Source organism: Cupressus sempervirens, chromosome 3 (assembly GCF_028749045.1).
Source record: "Cupressus sempervirens isolate cs-2001-9-10 chromosome 3, ASM2874904v1, whole genome shotgun sequence".
In the NCBI taxonomy this organism is placed as follows: domain Eukaryota; kingdom Viridiplantae; phylum Streptophyta; class Pinopsida; order Cupressales; family Cupressaceae; genus Cupressus; species Cupressus sempervirens.
In genome coordinates this window covers 664,226,601-664,249,192 of record NC_143120.1, presented here as the reverse complement: position 1 = coordinate 664,249,192, position 22,592 = coordinate 664,226,601, and the positions used below count along the sequence as shown (strand labels likewise).

Here is a 22,592-nt window from a genome sequence, read left to right as displayed (position 1 = left end):
AACCAATGAAATAAAATGAATTATAATTATATATATATATATATATATATATATATATATATATATATATATATATATATATATATATATATATATATATATATATATATATATATATATATATATATATATATATATATATATATATATATAAGAAAAAACCTAGTACCACAATAAAACTAATAAATAAAACAAGGCAAGAGCCTACAACGGAAAGGTAACTTGTGAACCTCTCATGTGGGAGGTCTTGGGTTTGAATTCACTTAACACTTAAAAAAATTAATTACGACAAATAACAATAATGAATCTAGGCTTCGACTGTTTATCGATTAAAAAAAACAAAAACAAAATTAATAAATAAAACTATAAATATAAAATATATATGTAATCATAAAACTAATATCGCCAAACCTATAAATCTATATAAATAGAAAAAGAAGGAAAAATATATATCTATAGACGGATCTAATTGACATAAACCAAAGAAGGAAAAAATCAAACAGAACAAGAAATTCACAAAAAAAAAACAGAAAAATAAAAAATTAGCGAAAAACTAAATCAGGAAACTCAATAAAGGACTATGAAAGAAAAAAAACAAACTCAAACAAAACCTCTAAAGCTAACACCTAACTAATAAGAGTTAGCTAATAAACAAGTCTACACATAAGAATATAAATAAGATCGAAATGCAACTAAACTAATAAATACATATAAATATATATCTGCTAATATATAATATAAAATATAAATATTAGTTTTTATATATATATATAAACATATATTAGTTTGCTTATTTATTAGTTTGTATCCATATATTAACCAATAGTTATGTATGGAAGTTCATATATCTATTAGTTAGTTAATATATGGATAAACAAATTAATAAATAAGCAAACTAATATATATATTAAAACTTAAAAATAAAAGAACCAATAAATATATGTATATCTATTAATTAAAATATGCAAACTAATAGATAAGCCAACTAATAAATATATAAACTAAGAAATAGACACACACAAACCAATAGAGGTAAGTGAAAAGAATACAAAATAAATGAGAGAAAATAGAAGAGAAAAACAACTACCAAACAAGACAAAAGAAAGCTACTCAACACCCATAGGTGGAGGAAAGAGGAAGAAAGAAAGAACATAAAAGATTGAGAGGAAACAAATAGGACTAAGAAGCCGGAAGGACTAGGAATACGACAAAAGACAAGCCAACCCAAGAACTAAATAAACCCAACGAAGGGGGGAAGGGGGGGGAACGTGCAAGAAAACATAGAAGACACACCAAGAGCAATAACAAGAAAGGGGGGCCACCAGAATGAGAGAGTCTACAAGAGGGAGGGTGGGCTGGCAAAGAAAGATAAGAGAGGACAGGGAACAAGCCCTAGAGGAAACAAAAAAGGGAGAAGGTACCAATGAGCGTGCCAGACTGAGGAAGACAACAAAGGCGAGAGGCCTGATGGGATTGCCAAGGAAGCATCAGGGATGATGGAGTTTATCGTGAGAACTTAACAGAGGTTACCAAGACAGGCTAATGGACCTCCCATCATCTCAGTTGAGGTTAATGGGATGGTTGTTGATTTCAATAGCTCCTTAAGCTTCCTATTGAAAATATTTTCCTCCTTGGAAAGGATTTGGGTGTTCTCCAAACATTTGTGCTAAAGTGTCATTATGTTTCAACGCACCCTTTATTGTAGTAGATCCATTTTCTTTCTTCCCAATTCTCCTTGGGTATTGTCCATCTAGCCATCTCACGCTGTACATGATGGGATCCCATTATTAACCATTATTTACTAATAGCCTATTTCTACGTTTCATGCCGACCTGTAAGTAATCTTTAACTTCATGACACCATGTGGGGTTGAACTCTTTCACATAATGAGCCTTTTTCTTCCCCATTTGTTTTGTCCACATGACAACTTTTAATTTTTCCAACATTAGCCTTTTTATCTCTTTATTGGTGTTGGGGCATTCTAATATGCCAATACCCCACTTAATTAGCCATTTTCATTCTGCTTCATCCACATTTTTTCTTCGGTCTAATCCCTCTACAATCACAAACTCAGCCCGGCGTAGTGTGTCCATATTTTCAACCTTGTTTAAATAGCTTAACAGATGAATAACCGTAGGGGCTTTAATTGCAAACATCCGTGCTTCAGCCAAGAAGATCTCATATGGTATTGTTTTTTTGACTTTAAGGTTAATAGCAATAAGGTATGTCTGTATTCATTCTATCTGCTTCCATTTGTGGCAAGATAGGTTGTTCCCCCAAACCTCACACCCAAATAGCATGATTGGCATTACCAGCAGGCCAAAAGGAATCCTTTTGGTTTTCCAATTCCAAAGCTCTGCCTGTCTACAACTGTTTTGCAGCAAAAATGAAGCCTTCCAACCCCCTTATATGTGCTTAGTTGTACAAGTCTCCCAGTTCAATTTGTTGGTAAAGTCTATGACGCCTAGGTATTTATATTCTTCTACGATCTCAAGAATGTTTCCTTCAAAGTGGAAGTCAACTTGCTGTTGTTTCTTTTGTAGAGAGAAGATCATAATTTTAGTCCTTGTAGTGTTCACTTGCATCCCAACCTCTTGACAACTTTCCAAAGTTCTCAAGTTCTCTCTTAGGTCCTTGTCTGTTTGTGCAATTAGAATAAAATCATCCGCACATAGCAGAATCTTTACGACATATTTAGCAAGTTTGACTTGGCCCCCCCGTCCCCCACAATGCTTTGTTTAACCGTTCTTCCAACTTATCAACATATAAGCCAAATAGGGTGGATGTGAGACGACAGCCTTGTTTAACTCCAATATCGCTGCCAAAACATTCGGACATGCCATTTTTTGTTTTGATTCTAGCTGTAACATTCTCATGGAGCCCATGAACAACCACTCTAAGCTCATCTAGAACTTTAAGTTCCTCCATTCATTACCAAAGTCTGTCTCTAGGAATCCTATCAAAAGCTTTCTTGAATTCAACAAAACAGCAGAAAGGTTCTTTGCCCTAAACATCCCAAACCTTCTCAATAAGGTATCCAAGAGTGATGCAGTGGTCAATAGTACAATATTTTGGTCTAAACCCATCTTGCCCTTTTGATCTGTTTTCTTCTTTCCCAACCCAACTACTGATTTTGCGCTCTATCAATATGCCAAGGAGTGGGTTTACCATAATTGTGCAGTAGTTAGAGGGATTATTGAGATGTCCACTCTTGTGGAGAGGTATAATCACGCTAGTGGTCGAACTTGTTGGAAAACCACTTTGATTAACCTTGTCGAAAATATTTTGGATGTGAGTATTTCAGCTTGAAGCCCATCAAGATCCTTTCCTTTTATTACTTGCTAGATTCTTTATTCCTTGTTTATTATCCTCCATCGACAAAAGCTCAATAGAAGTGCTGATTCTAGGAGGAGTGTTTTTGTCTTGAGTTTGCTCGTAAAAGAGTTTAGCATACTCTAGCCATTGGCTGTCCGTGATATTATTTTCTATTTACTGCTTCTTTTGTTGTAATTCTCTCCAAAATCTCTTAGGATTGTGTTTCCCCAAAGAGATTAGCCCTTCTCTTCTTGAGGTGACATGTCTCTCACTTTTAGATTTTATCAGCTTCTCATATAATATTTTTCTTTGCTTGTTCAGTTCATTCTCCTTGATCACATTTTTCGCTGCCTCGCACTCTTTGTCATACCATGGGTTGGATGGGAAAGTGCTGCTGATTCTCTTTTTAGACCTAGATCTTTTACATGCCTCTAGAGCTTTATGGATTAAAGGAATAAACAGGCTGCTGCAAATATGTTCCTTATTCTCTTTTGTTTCCCTATGCGAACGATCATCTTTAATGATTTGAAGATGGTGCTCTAGGCATCCACACATAACTCTTGATTTTCTTGATTCAAGCTGATTTTCCCTTGAGAATGATTGTTCTTGTACAAGAGACCATAATCTGTTTCTTGTGATTTATGATTGTAAGTATATAGTCTCACAAAAGGTGGCATGTGATCATACCTCAACTCAATAGGATATGCAACAATATTAAAATCCAATAGTCTAGATGTAGAAGCTTGAGAACAAAGAACGTAGTCCGCCATACTATGACCATTGTAAGTCTTATATGTAACGTCCCCAATTCAGCAGGTTCCTGGATTTTGGATTTCTCAGCTCATTAGCACGACCTCTGTGAGTTGATGTTTGGTTTTGGGGGTCTTTGATATGGATTTGCTATTTTTGGACTACTATTTTTAGTAAGTCACTTTTGGCCAGTTTCCATTCTGGTCAAGGCAGTTCTGACATTGTTGGGTATTTATCATTCCGCTTTTGGGCTCTGCGCGATTAATCTAGTGAAGTCATATTTATTGCAATTATTTCGAGACTTAATAATTATTTAATGTATTGGTGGTTTATTATGGTGCTTTATATTATAAAGTAATTGGACTTTATATTATAAAGGGATATTTAAGTGAGAAGTGTCAAGATGAAGCTAGGTTGCACAAAATCTTATAAATATGACTTCATTTTGAGGAGAAAAGCATCTTGAATAATATATCTTTATTTGCTTTTGTTTGCTTGAGGGTTTTTGAGAATTTTTGAGTATCATTATTGGTAATTAAGCTGAAGTAGACAATTATCAAAGCTCTTCGACTGTAATCATTGTGGCTACGGAGAATTGGACTTTTGAAGAAATCGATTGATACATTTTGGTAACTATTGTTTCATTGCTGAGATTCTGTGTTTCAGATATCCACTAGCTTGACGTCAAGGCTGTGGGTTTGGACAAATTGATTGAAGATATATGTCCCAGTTGGATTTGTAGTTGATGGCACCTTGAAACTGATTACCAGCGTTGGTGCATTGAGAGGGAAATTGATTGGTCAGATTACCTACTATGGCTAAAATTCTGGAACACGTGAGGCGAATGGGTCATTGTTGGTCAGCAATCGAGTAGATGACATTTTACACTTAGTTAAATTACGTGGCTCCCCCCTTGCTTTATTTGATTTTCATCGGGCTTCCACATCCTGCTTACTAGTTATCCATGGAGTCGGAATCGGCTGTTCGGCGTTAATCAATTGGTGTTTAGGAAATTGCGCTTGCTGTTGGAAGGTGATAGATTGTGTTGGAGCTGCCATTGATGCATTTTGTGGTGGGGTTGAATACTGAAATCAGGTTCTTTATTAATAATTTCATTATTAATTTGATCAGAAAACTTGTCTTGCTTAATCAATTAATTCAAGTTCTTTTCAAGAGTTGCTTTAGCTTTAATGTTCTTGAATCCTTTATTGAATCAAAAAATAAATAACAAAAAAAATTCCAAAACAAAACAACAAAGCAAGAAAATTCACCCTCTGGCAGACAAAGACCATCAGAAGTAGACTTGGGGTCTTTACAGTAGTATCAGAATGGTTTCCTGTCATCTTGTAGGAATTTGGCTCAGAAATTATCAGAGGCATAGTTCGATTATTCTGCATTTTGAGGTGTGGATGGTGATCGAAGGTTTGTGCTAGGTATGCACTACACCCAATGGGAATAGAATGTACCTCTTGGAGAGGGAGAGCCGTAGATTCAATTTGGCTCAGTGGGTAGTCTAGGTGGTTCTAGTGGCTTTAGACAACGTGCAACTGATGCTCAGGGTGATAGAGATGCCTTGCAAGCATTTCGAAATATCATAACTGGGCAACAACAGATGACGGGTGTTCTCCAACAATTGTCTAACACCTTGCAACAGTTAGCTTTGCCTCGGGATCAGGGTAGCGAGAGAGATGTTTCTGTTGGTTCCTACCGGTCATGTGTGGATGTGGGGCCTAGGGTTGATGACAGGCACAGGTTTGAGGATCATGTTAGGATGGATGATAGGGTGGACAAGACAGGTTATATTGGTGCTCAAGATAGGCCACAGAGACCCACTTTTTTGAGACCTGAATTAGATATAATTAGCACTACTTTTGACTCTGCTCCATTTGTTGATGATATATTGATTCATTTTAATGAGTGGGATGCTTGGGATGCTCTTCCTCAGGCATTAAATGATAACTTGAGTTTTGACAGATATCTGACATAGAAGCGTGAGCATTCCAAGGGTAGGCCTACTACTGATAGACAACAACCCAGGTACACTGCCTCTAGTAGGAAATTGGTAAGATGACATTGGCTCATTTTGATGGGAGCGGTAGAGTAAATGCTAGAGCTTGGGTCCACAAGCTTGATAGCTACCTTGCTTTGTGTCCTATGACTAAGGAGGATGCCATTAGGTTTGCTATGCTACACCTTGATGGAGTTGCGCATGATTGGTGGTATCATGGTTTAGTATCTCTCCATCATGATTAGATCATTTCATACTAGGAGTTTGTTGATAGATTGATAGACCGTTTTGACAAGAATGATCCTGAGGTTTATTTTAGGGAGTTGGCTCAATTATGACAAATAGGTGGTTTGGAGGCATTCATCAGTTAGTTCCAGAGGTTGTTAGTGATGTTGTATGACATATCTGAGCAGAGGAGGGTTATGCTTTTCATTGAGGGCCTTGCTGAGCCACCGAGAGGGTGGGTTAAGTCATTAGATCCCCCATCATTATAGGAGGCAATGAAAAAGGCCTGAAATTTAGAGGCCTCTACACCTAGAGGCAAGTTTGCCTCAAAGCCTGCTATGGCCTCCTATGATAGGACACCTCCTTGGAGAGAGGAGACGATAAAGGGTAAGCGTCCCACTGCAACACCCTTGGACTGAGAAACAATTAATGATTTGAGGAGGAAATTGTGTTTATATTGCAGGGGTCCCTATGATGTCAACCATGACTGTCCCATGAAGCCTAAGGGTAAAAATAAGATGATGGAGTGGTTCTAGGATGATGATGGCAGTACTGATTTACAGGAGCCGTTTGGGGATAGTGATTAGGATCAGCATAGGAGTGATGATGTTGATGATGAGGTGGATGACTCCAACCTCAAGGTAGCTTACTTATCTAGTATGAGGAAGGAGGGAGTTTTGCGGATGCATGGGCTCATAGCTGGACAGGGTATTGTTGCTTTATTTGATACCGGAGCTACTCATAATTTCATTGATGCTCATTTAGTTACATGGGGGGGACACATATAGTCCTTGGTATGGCATGGTTACACACTTAAGGATATCTACTTGAGCATAGAGAAGATGGAGATTAGGTTCATTAAGGATGGGCAACCCTAAGTTCTTAAAGCAATCTGTAATGATGAGCTGAAATAGATTCCACTTAGGCGTATGCAACACTTGGTTTGTCATGAGGATATTATTGATTGGGCAGTGGAGTGTAGGATTATGCCAATTCAAAAGAATATTGAGGAGGCAAAATATCATCCTGATATCCAATAGTTGAGGATTAAACACTCAAAAGTGTTTAATGATTTACCCCCTGGTAGGTCACCAGATTGTGTGATTGAGCATATTATTGAGTTGGAGGAGGCACTAAGCCTATTATGATTACTCCTTATTGCCATACGAAGAGGCTCAAAGATGAGATTGAGAAGACCATACAGGAGCTACTTGATCAGGGGCATATTAGTCCAAGTCCCCATTCGTTTCTTCAGTTGTTTTGGTGAAGAAGAAGGATGGTACCCTCCGGATGTGCATTGATTAACAGATGTTGTATAAGAGGACCATAAAAAACTAGTATCCCATTCCATGGATTGATGAGCTCATTGATGAATCGCATGGGGCAAAGTATTTTTCGAAGATTGATCTAAGATCCAACTAGCATCAAATCCGGGTTAGAGAGAAGGACATAGAAAAGACAACATTCAACTGTCACTGTGGGCATTTTGAATTCTTGGTCATGCCTTTTGGTCTCTCCATTGCTCCTACCACTTTTCAGTCTATTATGAATCGGGTGTTCCACAGTCAGCTCCGCAGGTTTGTGTTGGTCTTCTTTGACGACATTCTGATTTATGGTAAGAATTGGGATGATCATGTGGTTCATCTGGATAAAGTCTTGGGTATTTTGGATCAGGCCTCCTTGTATGCCAAAGAGTCCAAGTGTGCTCGTGGTATGATAGAGTTACTTTATCCGGGACATTATCAGTTCCGATGGAGTTCGTATGGACTCGGATAAGATCTGTGCTATTGTGGAGTGGCCTACATCAGAGAGCCTGACACAGTTAAGAGGGTTTATTGGTCTTTGTACCTTTTACTGTAGGTTTGTGGTTGGTTTCTCACGACACGCTGCTCCCCTTATAGACTTGACCTGCAAGGGTACTTTCCAGTGGTCAACCCAGGCATAAGAATGTTTTGAGAAGTTTAAGACTATTATGACTTCATGTTGAGTGTTGACTTTACCTAATTTTTCTAGGCCTTTTGATTTGCATTGTGATGCCTCCACGAAGGGCATTGGTGCCATCTTGTCCCAGGATCGACATCCCATAGTTTTTGAGAGTAGGAAATTGTGAGGTCTTGAGAGAACTTTAAGTATTTATGATAAGGAGATGTTAGCTATCATGTATGCTTTGGCTAAATTCAGGCAGTATTTGGTGGGCAACAAGTTTTGTATTAAGACTGATCATAATAGCCTGACAAATTTTCTGGGGCAGAGGGATTTGAATGAGAGACAACAAAAATGGGTTAGCAAGCTTCAGTCTTATGATTTTGATATCTCTTATATCAATGGGACTCAAAATGTAGTTGTAGATGCTCTTTCAAGGAGACCTCACCTTTGTATAGTTTCTAATATTTTAGAGGATTGGAGACACTTGATTATAGTTGAATATGCCAGAGATTAGTGGGCAACACGTATTGTGGATGTTACTATTCAGGATGAGAGATACGCGCTTTCAGGAGAGTTGATTATCTACAAAGGGAGGATATATTTGATTCTAGAGTCAGATGTGCATAAGGTTATCCTACGGGCATTTCACGATTCTCCTATGGCTGGTCACCCTAGTTTTTTTAAGACTTATAGACTAGTTCGGGAGAGATTTAGATGGAAGGGATTGAAGACTGATGTTAATCACTATGTTCATGAGTGTTTGGTTTGTCAGAGGAACAAACATGGACTCACATATCTTGTGGTTTTATTACAGCCACTTCCTATCCCTGAAAGGAAGTGGGAAGGAATCTCCATGGACTTTATTGTGGGCTTGCCTAAAGCCCAAGGGCAGGATTGTATATGTGGTAGTAGATAGGCTCACAAAGTATGCTCATTTCTTCCCTATTACCACTACCTATTCAGCGGTGCAGTTGGTTGAATTATTTTTCAGAGAGATCTTCAGGTTACATGGTTTACCTAAAACCATTATCAGTGACCATGATAGTAGATTTATGAGTTATTTTTGGCAGTAGATTTTTAGATTGTGTGGGATTGAGTTGACTCCTAGCACCAGCTACCATCCACAGACTAATGGCCAGACGGAAATAGTGAACAAGTGGGTTGAAGGTTATCTGCGGAATTATGTCTCTTCTCAGCAGAAGGCATGGGTAAAGTGGATTCACTTATGTGAATATTGTTACAATTCCACTCATCACATGACTATATAGATGTTTCTTTTCAGAGCTCTATACGGATATAAACCACCTAGTTTTGTAGACCTGTTATGTGGTGGTAGCAGAGTACCACGTGCTGGGGAGTTGTTACAAGACAGTCAGGATGTAGTGAGGACCTTGAAAGATAATATACAAAAAGCATAAAATCAACAAAAGAAGTATTCTGATCAAAAGAGAATAGTTCAAACTTTTCAGATAAGGGACATGGTCTATTTGATGTAGCAGTTGTATCGACAGTCTTCGATCAAGAAAAGTGGGGCTGAGAAACTTAAGCCGCGATATTATGGACCCTTTTGGATCGTGCGGACGGTTGGTGAGGTGGCGTATGAATTGCAATTGCCAGATGATAGCAAAGTTCATAATGTGTTTCATGTTTGACATCTCAAGGGGGCTTTGGGTCATCATGTGATACCTTCTCTTGTATTGCCTCCATTGGATGATGAAGGAAGATTGGAGTTGATTCCGGAAGCAATTCTTGATACCAGAGAAAGACAGTTGCGACTGAGGATCATTCATGAGTTTTTGGTTAAGTGGCAAAATCTTCTAGATGAGGACGCCACTTGGGAGCCTGAGGATATCTTACAACATCCTGGATTGCTATTGCTTGAGGACAAGCAATCTTGGGTGGGGGGACTGTAATGTCTCCGATTTAGCAAGTTCCTAGATTTTGGATTTATCAGGTCATCAGCGTGACCCCCATGAGTTGACGTTTGGTTTTAGGGGTCTTTGATATGGATTTGTTATTTTTGGACTTACTATTTTTAGTAAGTCACTTTTGGCCAGTTCCCATTCTGGTCAACGTAGTTCTGACATTGTTGGGTATTTATCATTTTGCTTTTGTGCTTTGTGCAAATTAATCTGGTGAAGTCATATTTATTGCAATTATTTCAAGACTTAATGATTATTTAATGTATTGGTGGTTTATTATGGTGCCTTATATTATAAAGTAATTGGACTTTATATTATAAAGGGATATTTAAGTGAGAAGTGTCAAGGTGAAGCTAGGTTGCACAAAATCTTATAAATATGACTTCATTCGAGGAGAAAAGCATCTTGAATAATATATCTTTATTTGTTGTTGTTTTCCTTAGGGTTTTTGAGAATTTTTGAGTATCATTATTGGTAATTAAGCTGAAGTAGACAATTATCACAGCTCTCCAACTATAATCATTGTGGCTAAGGAGAATTGGACTTTTGAAGAAATTGATTGATACACAGTGGAAATCGCTTGAGAATTTGGTAACTATTGTTTCATTGCTGAGATTCTGTGTTTGAGATATCCACTAGCTTGACGTCAAGGTTGTGAGTTTAGACAAATTGATTGAAGATATATGTCCTAGTCGGATCTGTATTTGATGACACCTTGAAACTGATTACTAGCGTTAATGCTTTGAGAGGGAAATTGATTGGTTAGATTACCTGCTGCGGCTAAAATTTTGGAAAATATGAGGCGAATGTGTCACTGTTGGTCAGCAATCAAGCATACGACATTTTGCACTTTGTTAAATCACGTGACACCCCCCTTGCGTTATCTGATTTTCATTGGGCGTCCACATCCTGCTTGCCAGTTATCCATGGAGCCAGAATCAGCTGTTCGGCGTTAATCAATTGGTGTTTAGGAAATTGCGTTTGCAGTTGGAAGGCGATACATTGTGTTGGAGCTGCCATTGGTGCATTTTGTGGCAAGGTTGAATATTGAAATCAGGTTCTTTATTAATAATTTCATTATGAATTTGATCAGAAAACTCGTCTTGCTTAATCAATTAATTCAAGTTCTTTTCAAGAGTTGCTTTAACTTTAATGTTGTTACATCCTTTATTGAATCAAAAAATATATATTCCATGTTGAAGATGGTAGCTGCGATATAGATCTTTATATCTAGAAATATGAACGTTATTACCATTATTGTCATCTTCAGCTGAAAAGGACACTTAAAGTTTAATTTGTCATATTTTAAATGTAAATGACATGTGTCATTCACATGCATTGAGGCATGAATATTCGAAAAGTCATTTTAATTATAGGAGTTATGAAAAGCTCAATAGATCTTCGGTTAGAATATGAAGAGTTTTTTCTATTGTTATATATTTGCATCATGTGATAAGCATTGTACACTTGAACATTTCATTATCAATAAAGATATTTTTGTGTTGTGTGGCTAGGTTTTTCCTTTCATTGTCGAAGGGTTTCCCCAGAATATTTCTAGTGTTCTTTGTTTCAATTTTATCTCTTTCTTTCTGTTGGTTATTTTCATGATTTTCTGGGCTCTAGTTTCAACATGGTATCAGAGCCTAGTTTTGATAACAGTGCAATGAAAGAAAATTATGTATTGGTTATTCTCTCTAGTTTTGTCTTTTGCATGCATGTAATATTGCATGTATGTAATGTGTTACGATAAGGGTTTAATCCCTTTTGAGTGTTTTTGATTATCGTTTTGTGATTGTTATTTTAGTATGCATTTTTGATCTGTATGTTGGTTAATTTTAATTTGATTCTAGATGTTTTCAGGTGGGTTTGTTATTCATATGGTAATGTCTCGATTTTGGATGTTTTGAGTGGGATTTAGTGCATGAATTTCATCTTGTAATGTGTTGATTGAGTGCGATCTTTTGGATTTGTTGATCTCTTTTGAAAACCGACGGTTGCCTATTTGGAATAAATTTTTGTGTTGTTTGTTCAGAAGGGAGCAAAGGTTTTTGCTAAAACCACCCTCTATTTTAAAGATCAAGGGCCACATTTAATAGTTATAAATTTAATGAAGTTTGCAAAATGGCTAGGTATTCTAGAACTAGTGCACTTCCTTAGTTTTTCTTCCTGACGCTTAATGCTCCTTATTATTCTGTACAAGTGCAACTCTGCAGGTTAGGATCTCCAAGAAAAAGAACCAGAAGTATCGTACCAGTGTGGGTAAAATATGTTTGATCAGTTGTGCAGTTAGGGTTCGGAAACAAAATGATGGCTTTGAGGCAGAACGTGCGTAATATTGTTGGACCAGCAGCGCGATCGAGGTGCGAGCTTCGCAAAGCCCGTGCTTTGCATTTACACTGACAAGTGAAGTACCATTAGCTTCAGCTCCTCCTCCTATGCTACGTGGGCAATGAGATAAGAAGACCAAGAGAGGCAAATGCTTTAAGGGATCTTTTGGCAACTCCCGTCCAAAGAAAGATCTGTGCAGTGCGGAGGGATTTGTGGTTTGTTTTTTTATTTCTGCGATCAGCATTGAAGATTGAAGTTTTCAATGGGCTAATATGGCAGCTCCTGCACAAGAAACTGAGCTCATCCTTTCTGCCAGAGACATTGGAAAATGAATCGCAAGATCTCTGAAGAAGGTAGGGGAGGCAGGAAGCTATAACCCCTAAATCTTTTCTTAGCCTGCATTTTGAACCCTGTCGGAGGTCACATTGCGTTGTTGGAGGAGGTTTTCTCAAAAACTAGCCTGGATTGCTAAGGTTTATTTTTTGATAAATGTCTACGGAGGATGGGAAATTGTTAAAAGAGGCAAAGAAATGGTCGTGGGAGGACCGGCTGGCGCACAAGTATTGGAAAGTTAGGAACGACATGAACATTGATCTTGCTGTTGTTTGCAATGGGATTACGAATCCAAAGGATACACGTCTCAGAGAATTCGCTTCAGAATGGAAGGAGAAAATAGGCCTGATACAAATTTGCCTACTCTCGTGCTACATTTGGAGAGATTTGCATAACTGTCAACATAAAAGGGAAGCCAAGTCTTTCATATTCGTCTTTTGGGCAAACATTTTCATTGACGAGTGTGCCTTTGAGAACACGCCAGTGTTTGAAAGGGCCGGCCGGGTGGCTTGGTCGTTCAAGGAAAATATTAATACGCCAGTTAAGGTGAGGTCTGTTGGAAACATTGATAAAGTCGCCTGCGAATAAAAAGCCTGCGAAATATCAAATAATGAGTTGACTATTTCCCAAATGGTGCCTGTCAAATATGAAACATCACTGTTGTCTTTTTCTAATATCATCTATGAAGGTATGAAGTTTAATTTACATTTTTTTATTATCTTGTATATTTGGAGGTACAGGTGTTTATTCAGCGGTACAAGAGGTATGCGTTTCATAGTCTTCTGCATTTTTATTATTATTTTGGTTTGCCTCTCACTCTAATATTTTTTATTATTCCATTTCTTAATCAATTCAATTTTTTTATTGCCTTATGAATATAGAACAAGCATATTCTGTGTTTGAATCAAACCTTATATATTTGTTAATTGAACTTATTTCTAATCATTTTTGGTGCGATTTATCGAGATGTTACATGTTTGTTTTTTATTATGATTCATTGCAATTATTATTCTTGATACTAATTGCTATTTTGATGTGAGTTGGTGAATGTTCGAAATGTGATGTGTACGCACATGCATGAGGGAATTTATCATTGTTCAGACAGTAAAAGGGGATGAGGGCAAGTCACTGTGACATAAAATATTGCTTCTCTCTCCTGCTCGAACTTTATCAAAGAGAGTATTTTCAGCTCCAAAGGGAGTCTTTTCAGATTGTGGTGCTATATGCTCATTATATGCAGTGGTTCTATGGAAGCAACTAGAACTTACATCTTTTGCAGATATAAGACTCAGAGGAAGCTTATGAGTTTATGAGGAAGCTTGAAAGAGATTATTTTTAGCATTGATAGTTGATTTTAATAATCTCTCTTGGTTGCAGAATGCAATAAGATAAGGATTATAGCTCCAGAGGGAGATATTGAACTTTAAAGGAAGATTTTAGCTTCAGACAGAGGCTTTATAATTAAGAGGGAGCATTTACAAAATCCCCTTTACTCTCATATATGATTGTGATGCTTATGGTATTTGTAAAATTTGAGACTTAAATGGAACTAAATTTTGTTTTTATGCCTATTTCTATTCTTATGTGAATAAATAAGATTGTAAGATCAGCTATGATAACTCTTTCACTATGCGATAGTGAACATCATGTTGAGAGAGTTCATGATTTCATCACGTTGAGAGATTTCATGATGGGAGACGGTTCACATTGAGAGAGTCCGTGAATAAAGGCTTAGCTGTGAGTCTTGCAAATCTTTTCACGTTGAGTGATTCCATGAATGAGTGATTATTACAGGTTTTCATGTTGAGTAATTCTATGAATATGATTAATTGTTACAGGTTTTCATGTTGAGTGATTCCATGGATATAATTGATTGTTATAGGTTTTCTGTAATAACCCCAATAGGTTATAATTTCTTCAAACACCAAAAATCTTTATACTTAAGTTGTTTGACATTTCGTCAAACACTTTGCAGGCAAGCTCTGATACCACTGTAATGACCCTCCTCAAATCTGCCCTCAAAAATGCTGATGAAAGCTCAAGGAATTTCATCAAACAATTCACATGCAAGGGACGTATGACTAATATAGTATTTCAGCTAGCTTCAAATGACTTTTTTACAATTTGCATCAATGAAAATCTTGTGCTAGAAGACTACAATGGACTACACAATGACCTAACATGAGTGTGCTACTAATTTTGACAATGTTCAGTGCATATATATGATCTAAGCATGAGAAATGAACACCTACAGCCAATTGGCATTTTTACAAACAGTTGGTATGCAAACTAACTAGCTGATAAATAATGATATCAAATTGCTTAAATGACACCAGCAACTATTATCTTCTTAATTGCAATGAAAATTACAATGCTCATGAAATATGGCCAAGACTTTGGCATTTACATGGATTACAAAATGATAATGCTGGTATAATGCACACTTACAGCTGAAAGCTTATAACACCCTAAAAAACAATACTAACAAAAGAATCTGGTTGTAGATGGCTGAAATAATTTCCTTTTATGCTGCCCCTTCTGCTTTGCTTTTTTCGAATTGCTTTTTCGGCCTGCTTTTTCGTACCCGCTTTTTTAGACTGCTTTTTTCGGTTCCGCTTTTTTTGGACTGCTTTTTTCGTACCCGCTTTTTCAGCTTGCTTTTTCTGTTCCGCTTTTTCGGACTACTACTATGTTGAATCTCAAGACCATTTCTTTTAATGGCGTCAAGATTTCCAGCTTGAAGGGATTTCGTCCTTCAAACTATTGAGACATAATCTCCAGAAAATTACCCAATTTCTTTGATATTTCCAAGCATGCGTAAAAGAAGCTCTTCCATTTCTTTTATAGTGTTCTCACAAGAGCTCCATTCTTCGTTTTCTCAATATGGGATAAAACATAACTCCCTTTATGTAACTTATGTCTCCAATGTGTTATAAAATAAAGGGGACTCTTTTAATTTAAATATTTCCCACAAACTATAGTCTATGCATTAATAAAGTTAAATATTTAAATTTAACTTTATAAAATAGCTTTATCAATGCATAACAAATCTTATTAATGATAAACAAGTCTTCTTGTCGATTTTAAACAATTACCATTGACATACCGCTGCCACTGGATGTCCGACCATGTCCAAGATGACTTACTATAAATAGTAAGTATGCCCAAAGTTGCCTCAGAACCCATCAGAAAGACCTGCAACTGAAACTATCTAGGCCAAATGGCTTCTAAGTCCCTTTAATGTTCTGATTAGCCTACGGGACAGTGGGGAAATAGGCCAACGACAACAACATGCTATGAATGCTAAAAAGGGAACATTACAGTCCGCCCTTCCCAAAATTGCTTGTCCCCAAGCAATGGTCGAACAACAACCCAATCAATCCACTTGGATCCCAAATGTAGTCATGAACTATACTGTTGTCAGTCAACATAGGCTCCTGCAACAACCTCTGAAAATTAACCAAGAGGAATCCATAATCAAATTGACAATTACAGCTCAACCAAACTCCAAAATCACAACTACCACAGTCAGAAACCCATGCGACACAAACTCTTAGAACATCAGAACCCAAGTAAAGTGGACAAATCAAGCTGCCAACACAGTAAATACCATCAATGTATCCCACTGGTCTATATGGAATATACAATCCAACTCTGCAACAATGGTGACCACTCCCACATGAAACTGCACCAAATACAAAGAATCCACACACTGTACATCTACTGCAGTTAACACAACTCTGTAGATTACTGACCACTGTCTCATAACCATAACTCCCATGCACCGCTGATGGTGAAAAGACATCACAAGATAAACAGCAAGAAATGGAACCCAAACCAAATCTGCCTACCACCAACTCCTCAACACATGGATCAAAAGCAAACCGATGAACATATCCTTTAGTATAATGCCGGTAAAAAGAACCAATCTCAGTCAAAGACTCATCTTGTAGACGTGATATGACCAACTGTGACTGATCATCAGCTAAGTCAGATGATGATATAGCCAAGGGCGCAGAATCAACAAAATCACTAGTCTCTGTGCCCTTCAAGTCAAACATACCACAATGCTTAGCTGCAGTGCCTAACTCAGCTGAACCGAGCTCCAGTGGAAACAGACCAAATATGCCAATACTAGTGTCGTGGACAGATATATCCTCATCTCCATTGCCTCTATCAACCTCGACCATGGACATCCTCGGATCACCAGACACCACGGTCAGTGACTGTACAGAATCGAGTAAAGATTGAAGTCGTTCCAACTCCACGGTCACCTCAGCTAAATGAAACTGTGACTCCTCGAAAGCCAACTGTGTACTCTCAAGAAACTCAAGTCATCTCGAGCTGCTGAGTAAGCTCACTCACCTCATCTTCCTTGACCAATAATGCGTCATATGCTGTACTGCCTCACTCGATAAGATAATCTCTGTCGGCTACCAACTGCATATAATTCTGTCTCAGAATCCGAATAGCCTCCCATAAAGAGTGGATCTCTGTCAAGGAAAGATAACTGCCTCCTTGCTCATCACTAGTAGGAGAACCCCATCCATAAACTGCTAACAACTGGCGAGCAGCATCAAAATGTTCGCACGCAATAGCAATGTCGCGCTCACTAACTCTCAGCTGACTAGACACATGATTGTGCTGGCTGGTCAAACTCCTATACTCTACCCCTGGTACACTGTCCAAAGGAGTAACCTCATAATAGCTATCGTCTGTAATACTGCCATCCAAATTCTGCAGTCCAACTGCTGAACTTGTATCATCAAACGGAGTGACTGAAGCATCAACATAAACCTCCGTATCAAAGGAAACTGTTGAGGAGACTAAGTCCTCAAAACTGTCCACAACATCCCCCTGGGTGTCATCTGTAATAATCAGATCCTGGGACTCTTCTTTAAACTTTGTCATATCTGAGAGATCATCAACCCATTCCAACAAGAATGGTAGACTGGATACATGAACAATGCCCAACAAAGGTGTGTAAAAACTAATTCCAGCATCAAACAAGCTGCTGGCATGGATGAGAACTACACCTGGCAAACTACTAATCAAGTCCATGATGGTGCAACAGATACTACTACCAAAGAATGATAAATATCTCCGGTCAAAACGATCCCAAGTACTAAGATAAGGATCCCAACATCTAATCCATGAACGGAAACCAACTAGCAATTCAAGTAAACCTCTCACCTGAGTAATGTGAACAATACCAACCGACTTCACGAACCTGTCTACAGTCTCTGAATCCGGAGTGTGAATGCTAGACGTACTCATATCATCATCAACATGTGACCCGACTGTAAAAGGAAACTGAGTCCTTGCTATATGCGCTAACTCCCGAACTGAACTCACCTCAAGACAACGCTCGTCCACATGTCCCTCAAAATTCTGGAGAGCCAACTTCATTGCCTCCATGCCTTCCTTGATCTGTTGTAAGTCGTCACAAGAAGAACTTGTTGTGACTCCTTTGTGTCTCTCTTGCAGTTGAATCATCCAAATGTGATTCTCAATCAATCCATGTATCTTGTCATGATGGGCTAAAGCCGTGACAATATTCTTGTCCCTTGTCTTCAGCTGGCTTGCCAAACCAAGTAAAGAGCTACTAGCCTCTATCTCATGTGAAGAAGCATCCAACTGTGCCTGATACTCACTTTCTGCAAAGTCCTGAATGCTCACTTTCTGATCAACTGTACTATCCTCAAACATGACAGTATCCCCAACTGTTGTAACTTCATCCAGCCCAACTTTACTGGAATCACTATCTGTGTCAATCACACAATCCGGTGTGCCTGTGATATCACCTTCTGATGCAACTGGCTCAACCTGCACAACATCTGTAACCCCTTCTGCCTGTGAAGATGATGCAGATAAACCATTACCTGAAGATGTGCTGAAGTCTCCCTGTATCGAATCTGCATGTCTGTTAAACTCCTCATACAAGTTTCTGCCTGTCATAGGGAAGGTATGATCCTTAGGCCTATCAAAGCATTCAATCAGTCTCTCCGTAAACTCCACATATGAGGTAATGTGTGCATGACCCATAGTGACCATACCATGATGCCACCACTTGTGTGCTAACCCATCCAGGTGAATTGCTGCATACTTAATAGCTTCTTCCTTAGGCATAAGGTTCAATTGTAAGTATGTGTCAAGCTTTTGAACCCAAGCTCTTGCTGTAGACTTCCCCGAGCCATCATAATATGGTAACTGAAGTTTCCCTACTTTCTTTCGTAGCTCATAGCTCTGGTTCCTGTCATGTCCACATGGCATATGCTTTATCCGCACATCTATATACTCCCTAAAGGTGATTGCAGCAATAAAATTTGGACCTCCGGCTTCCCAATCTCTCCTCAGCTGGTCCTATATATCAATGATCTGGGGCTCTGGTACGGGCTGCTCTGGAGCTCTAGGAGGAAATGTGGGAATAATGGGCCTCGAACTCACTATCCTAGTTTGCTGGGGTGCATGACCGAAATTGTTCCCAACTTGTTTGCATCCATTATGTGTCCCATCCTGATTATTACCACTCTGGTTATTACCATTCTGATTATTTCCTCCACCCACATTACCATTCAACCCCATTTGACGAGCCATCATCTGCATCATAAGCTCCAATCTCTGACTCTGTTCCTGTGCTCTCTGCTCTGCTGATCGCTGTCCCTGTGCTAAGGTGTCTAATAACTGTACGAATCTTTCCTTTCCCTGATCTGGATCGGCATTCATTTTGTCAAACATTTTTCTCTCTCTATCTGGCTAATCTAAATTCCCAATAAGACCTCCATGGGATGGCAGGAAACCACTCTGATACCACTGTAATAACCCCAATAGGTTATAATTTCTTCAAACACCAAAATTTTTTACACTTCAGTTGTTTGACATTTCGTCAAACACTTTGCAGGCAAGCTCTGATACCACTGTAATGACCCTCCTCAAATCTGCCCTCAAAAATGCTGATGAAAGCTCAAGGAATTTCATCAAACAATTCACATGCAAGGGACGTATGACTGATATAGTATTTCAGCTAGCTTCAAATGACTTTTTTACAATTTGCATCAATGAAAATCTTGTGCTAGAAGACTACAATAGACTACACAATGACCTAACATGAGTGTGCTACTAATTTTGACAATGTTCAGTGCATATATATGATCTAAGCATGAGAAATGAACACCTACAACCAACTAACATTTTTACAAATAGTTGGTATGCAAACTAACTAGCTGATAAATAATGATATTAAATTGCTTAAATGACACCAGCAACTATTATCTTCTTAATTGCAATGAAAATTACAATGCTCATGAAATATGGCCAAGACTTTGGCATTTACATGGATTACAAAATGATAATACTGGTATAATGCACACTTACAGCTGAAAGCTTATAACACCCTAAAAAACAATACTAACAAAAGAACCTGGTTGTAGATGGCTGAAATAATTTCCTTCTATGCTGCCCCTTCTGCTTTGCTTTTTTCGAACTGCTTTTTCGGCCTACTTTTTTGTACCCGCTTTTTCAGCCTGCTTTTTTCGGTTCCGCTTTTTTCGTACCCGCTTTTTCAACCTGCTTTTTCGGTTCCGCTTTTTCGGACTGCTACTATGTTGAATCTCAAGACCATATCTTTCAATGGCGTCAAGATTTCCAGATTGAAGGGATTTCGTCCGTCAAACTATTGAGACATAATCTCCAGAAAATTACCCAATTTTTTTGATATTTCCAAGCATGCGTAAAAGAAGCTCTTCCATTTCTTTTATAGTGTTCTCACAAGAGCTCCATTCTTCGTTTTCTCAATGTGGGATAAAACATAACTCCCTTTATGTAACTTATGTTTCGAATGTGTTATAAAATAAAGGGGACTTTTAATTTAAATATTTCCCACAAACTATAGTCTATGCATTAATAAAGTTAAATATTTAAATTTAACTTTATAAAATAGCTTTATCAATGCATAACAAATCTTATTAATGATAAACAAGTCTTCTTGTCGATTTTAAACAATTACCATTGACATACCGCTGCCACTGGATGTCCAACCATGTCCAAGATGACTTACTATAAATAGTAAGTATGCCCAAAGTTGCCTCAGAACCCATCAGAAAGACCTGCAATTGAAACTATCTAGGCCAAATGGCCTCTAAGTCCCTTTAATGTCCTGGTTAGCCTACGGGACAGAGGGGAAATAGGCCAACGACAACAACATGCTATGAATGCTAAAAAGGGAACATTACATTTTCATGTTGAGTGATTCCATGAATATAATTGATTGTTTCGTGTTTTCATAGAATGAGATTTTATCATTAACATTTTGGTTGCAGTCTTGTGTGATTGTTGAACTAAAGATCTCTCTCTGGCTAAGAGGGAGTGTTGAAGATGGTAGCTGAGATAGAGATCTTTATCTTTGGAAATATGAACGTTATTATCGTTATTGTCATCTTCAGCTGAAAAGGACACTTAAAGTTTAATTTTTAATATTTTAAATGTAAATGACGTGTCATTCACATGCATTGAGGCATGAATATTCAAAAAGTCATATTTAATCATAGGAGTTATGAGAAACTCAATAGATCTTTGGTTAGAATATGAAGTCTTTTCTATTGTTATATATTCGCATCATGCGATAAGCATTGTACACTTGAACATTTCATTATCAATAAAGATATTTTTGTGTTGTGTGGCTAGGTTTTTCCCTTCATTTTCGAAGGGTTTTCCTAGGATATTTCTGGTGTTCTTTGTTTCAGTTTTATCTCTTTCTTTCTGTTGGTTATTTTCATGATTTTCTGGGCTCTAGCTTCAACATTCCAAAACAAAACAATAGAGAAAGAAAATTCACCCTTTGACAAACAATGACCACCAAAAGTAAACTTGGGGTCTTTAAATTACATGCGAAACCTCGCAAAGTTGGCCATTTTGCCATACCATTACATATGATCAAATCACGCTAGCTGTAGACTTCTAGCAGTTTAGCTGCAAAGTGGGACAATTTTCCATGCCCATCTTGTGAGATCCTTTCCCACACATGATTCCCATTTTACTCTAACCAAATAGGATTGTCGTTTGCTCCCTCCTTGCCATCTAGCTAGATGGCCTGATTATTCGTTGTCTTTAAAATTGCCCATCGGAACTATCTCCCTCGAGGAGCCTTAATTCAAGATGTCTTTTTTTAAAATGGCATAGGGTTCTTCGTTGTCAAGACCATTTTTCTTGTAGAACTTAGAATTTTTTGGAGCAAAATAGCACGTAGCCAACCAGATTGCAACTCCTTTTTCTACTAGTTTGAACCATATGAATTGCTAATTTGGATCTTTTTCCTCCACTCTCATTGTGTCTTCCCATTCTTTTATGATTAACATTGCAATCCCCCTATAACCATTACCTGTTTCTGATCCCTTGTTCCATAGCGAAACGTTATTGTAGCTTTCAAAATTTGGTATCTTGCAGCCCTCATGTTCATGTGTCTATGTGAGAATATTGACCTCTTTCCCATTTGCTATGGTCCCCAAACCCGGTCCTCTCGTCCACGGAAAACCTCTACAATTCTAGCTCACCATATGTAAAAACTCCTCCCTCCCCACTTATTTGGTCAGATGAAAAGACTTGCCAGAGGAGGATGCTATATGGGAGAGTGAGCAGGTTATTCAGTAGGTTGGATTGAGATGGCTTGAGGACAAGCAATATCAAGGGGGGCGGACTGTAATGTCCCCACTTTAGTTGTCGACCAAGTGTGTGTTATAGCCTAGTTCTACATGGTATTGAGGGCTAACAAAGGGTTTAAATGGATCTTA

General features: G+C 38.0%; 1 protein-coding gene across 7 annotated transcripts in view; it reads left to right on the top strand.

Annotated features, from left to right (window-relative positions):
- LOC149568454 (uncharacterized) overlaps positions 1 to 22,592 on the top strand; it is a 334,059-nt gene that overhangs the window by 86,694 nt on the left and 224,773 nt on the right. The window lies entirely within an intron of this gene.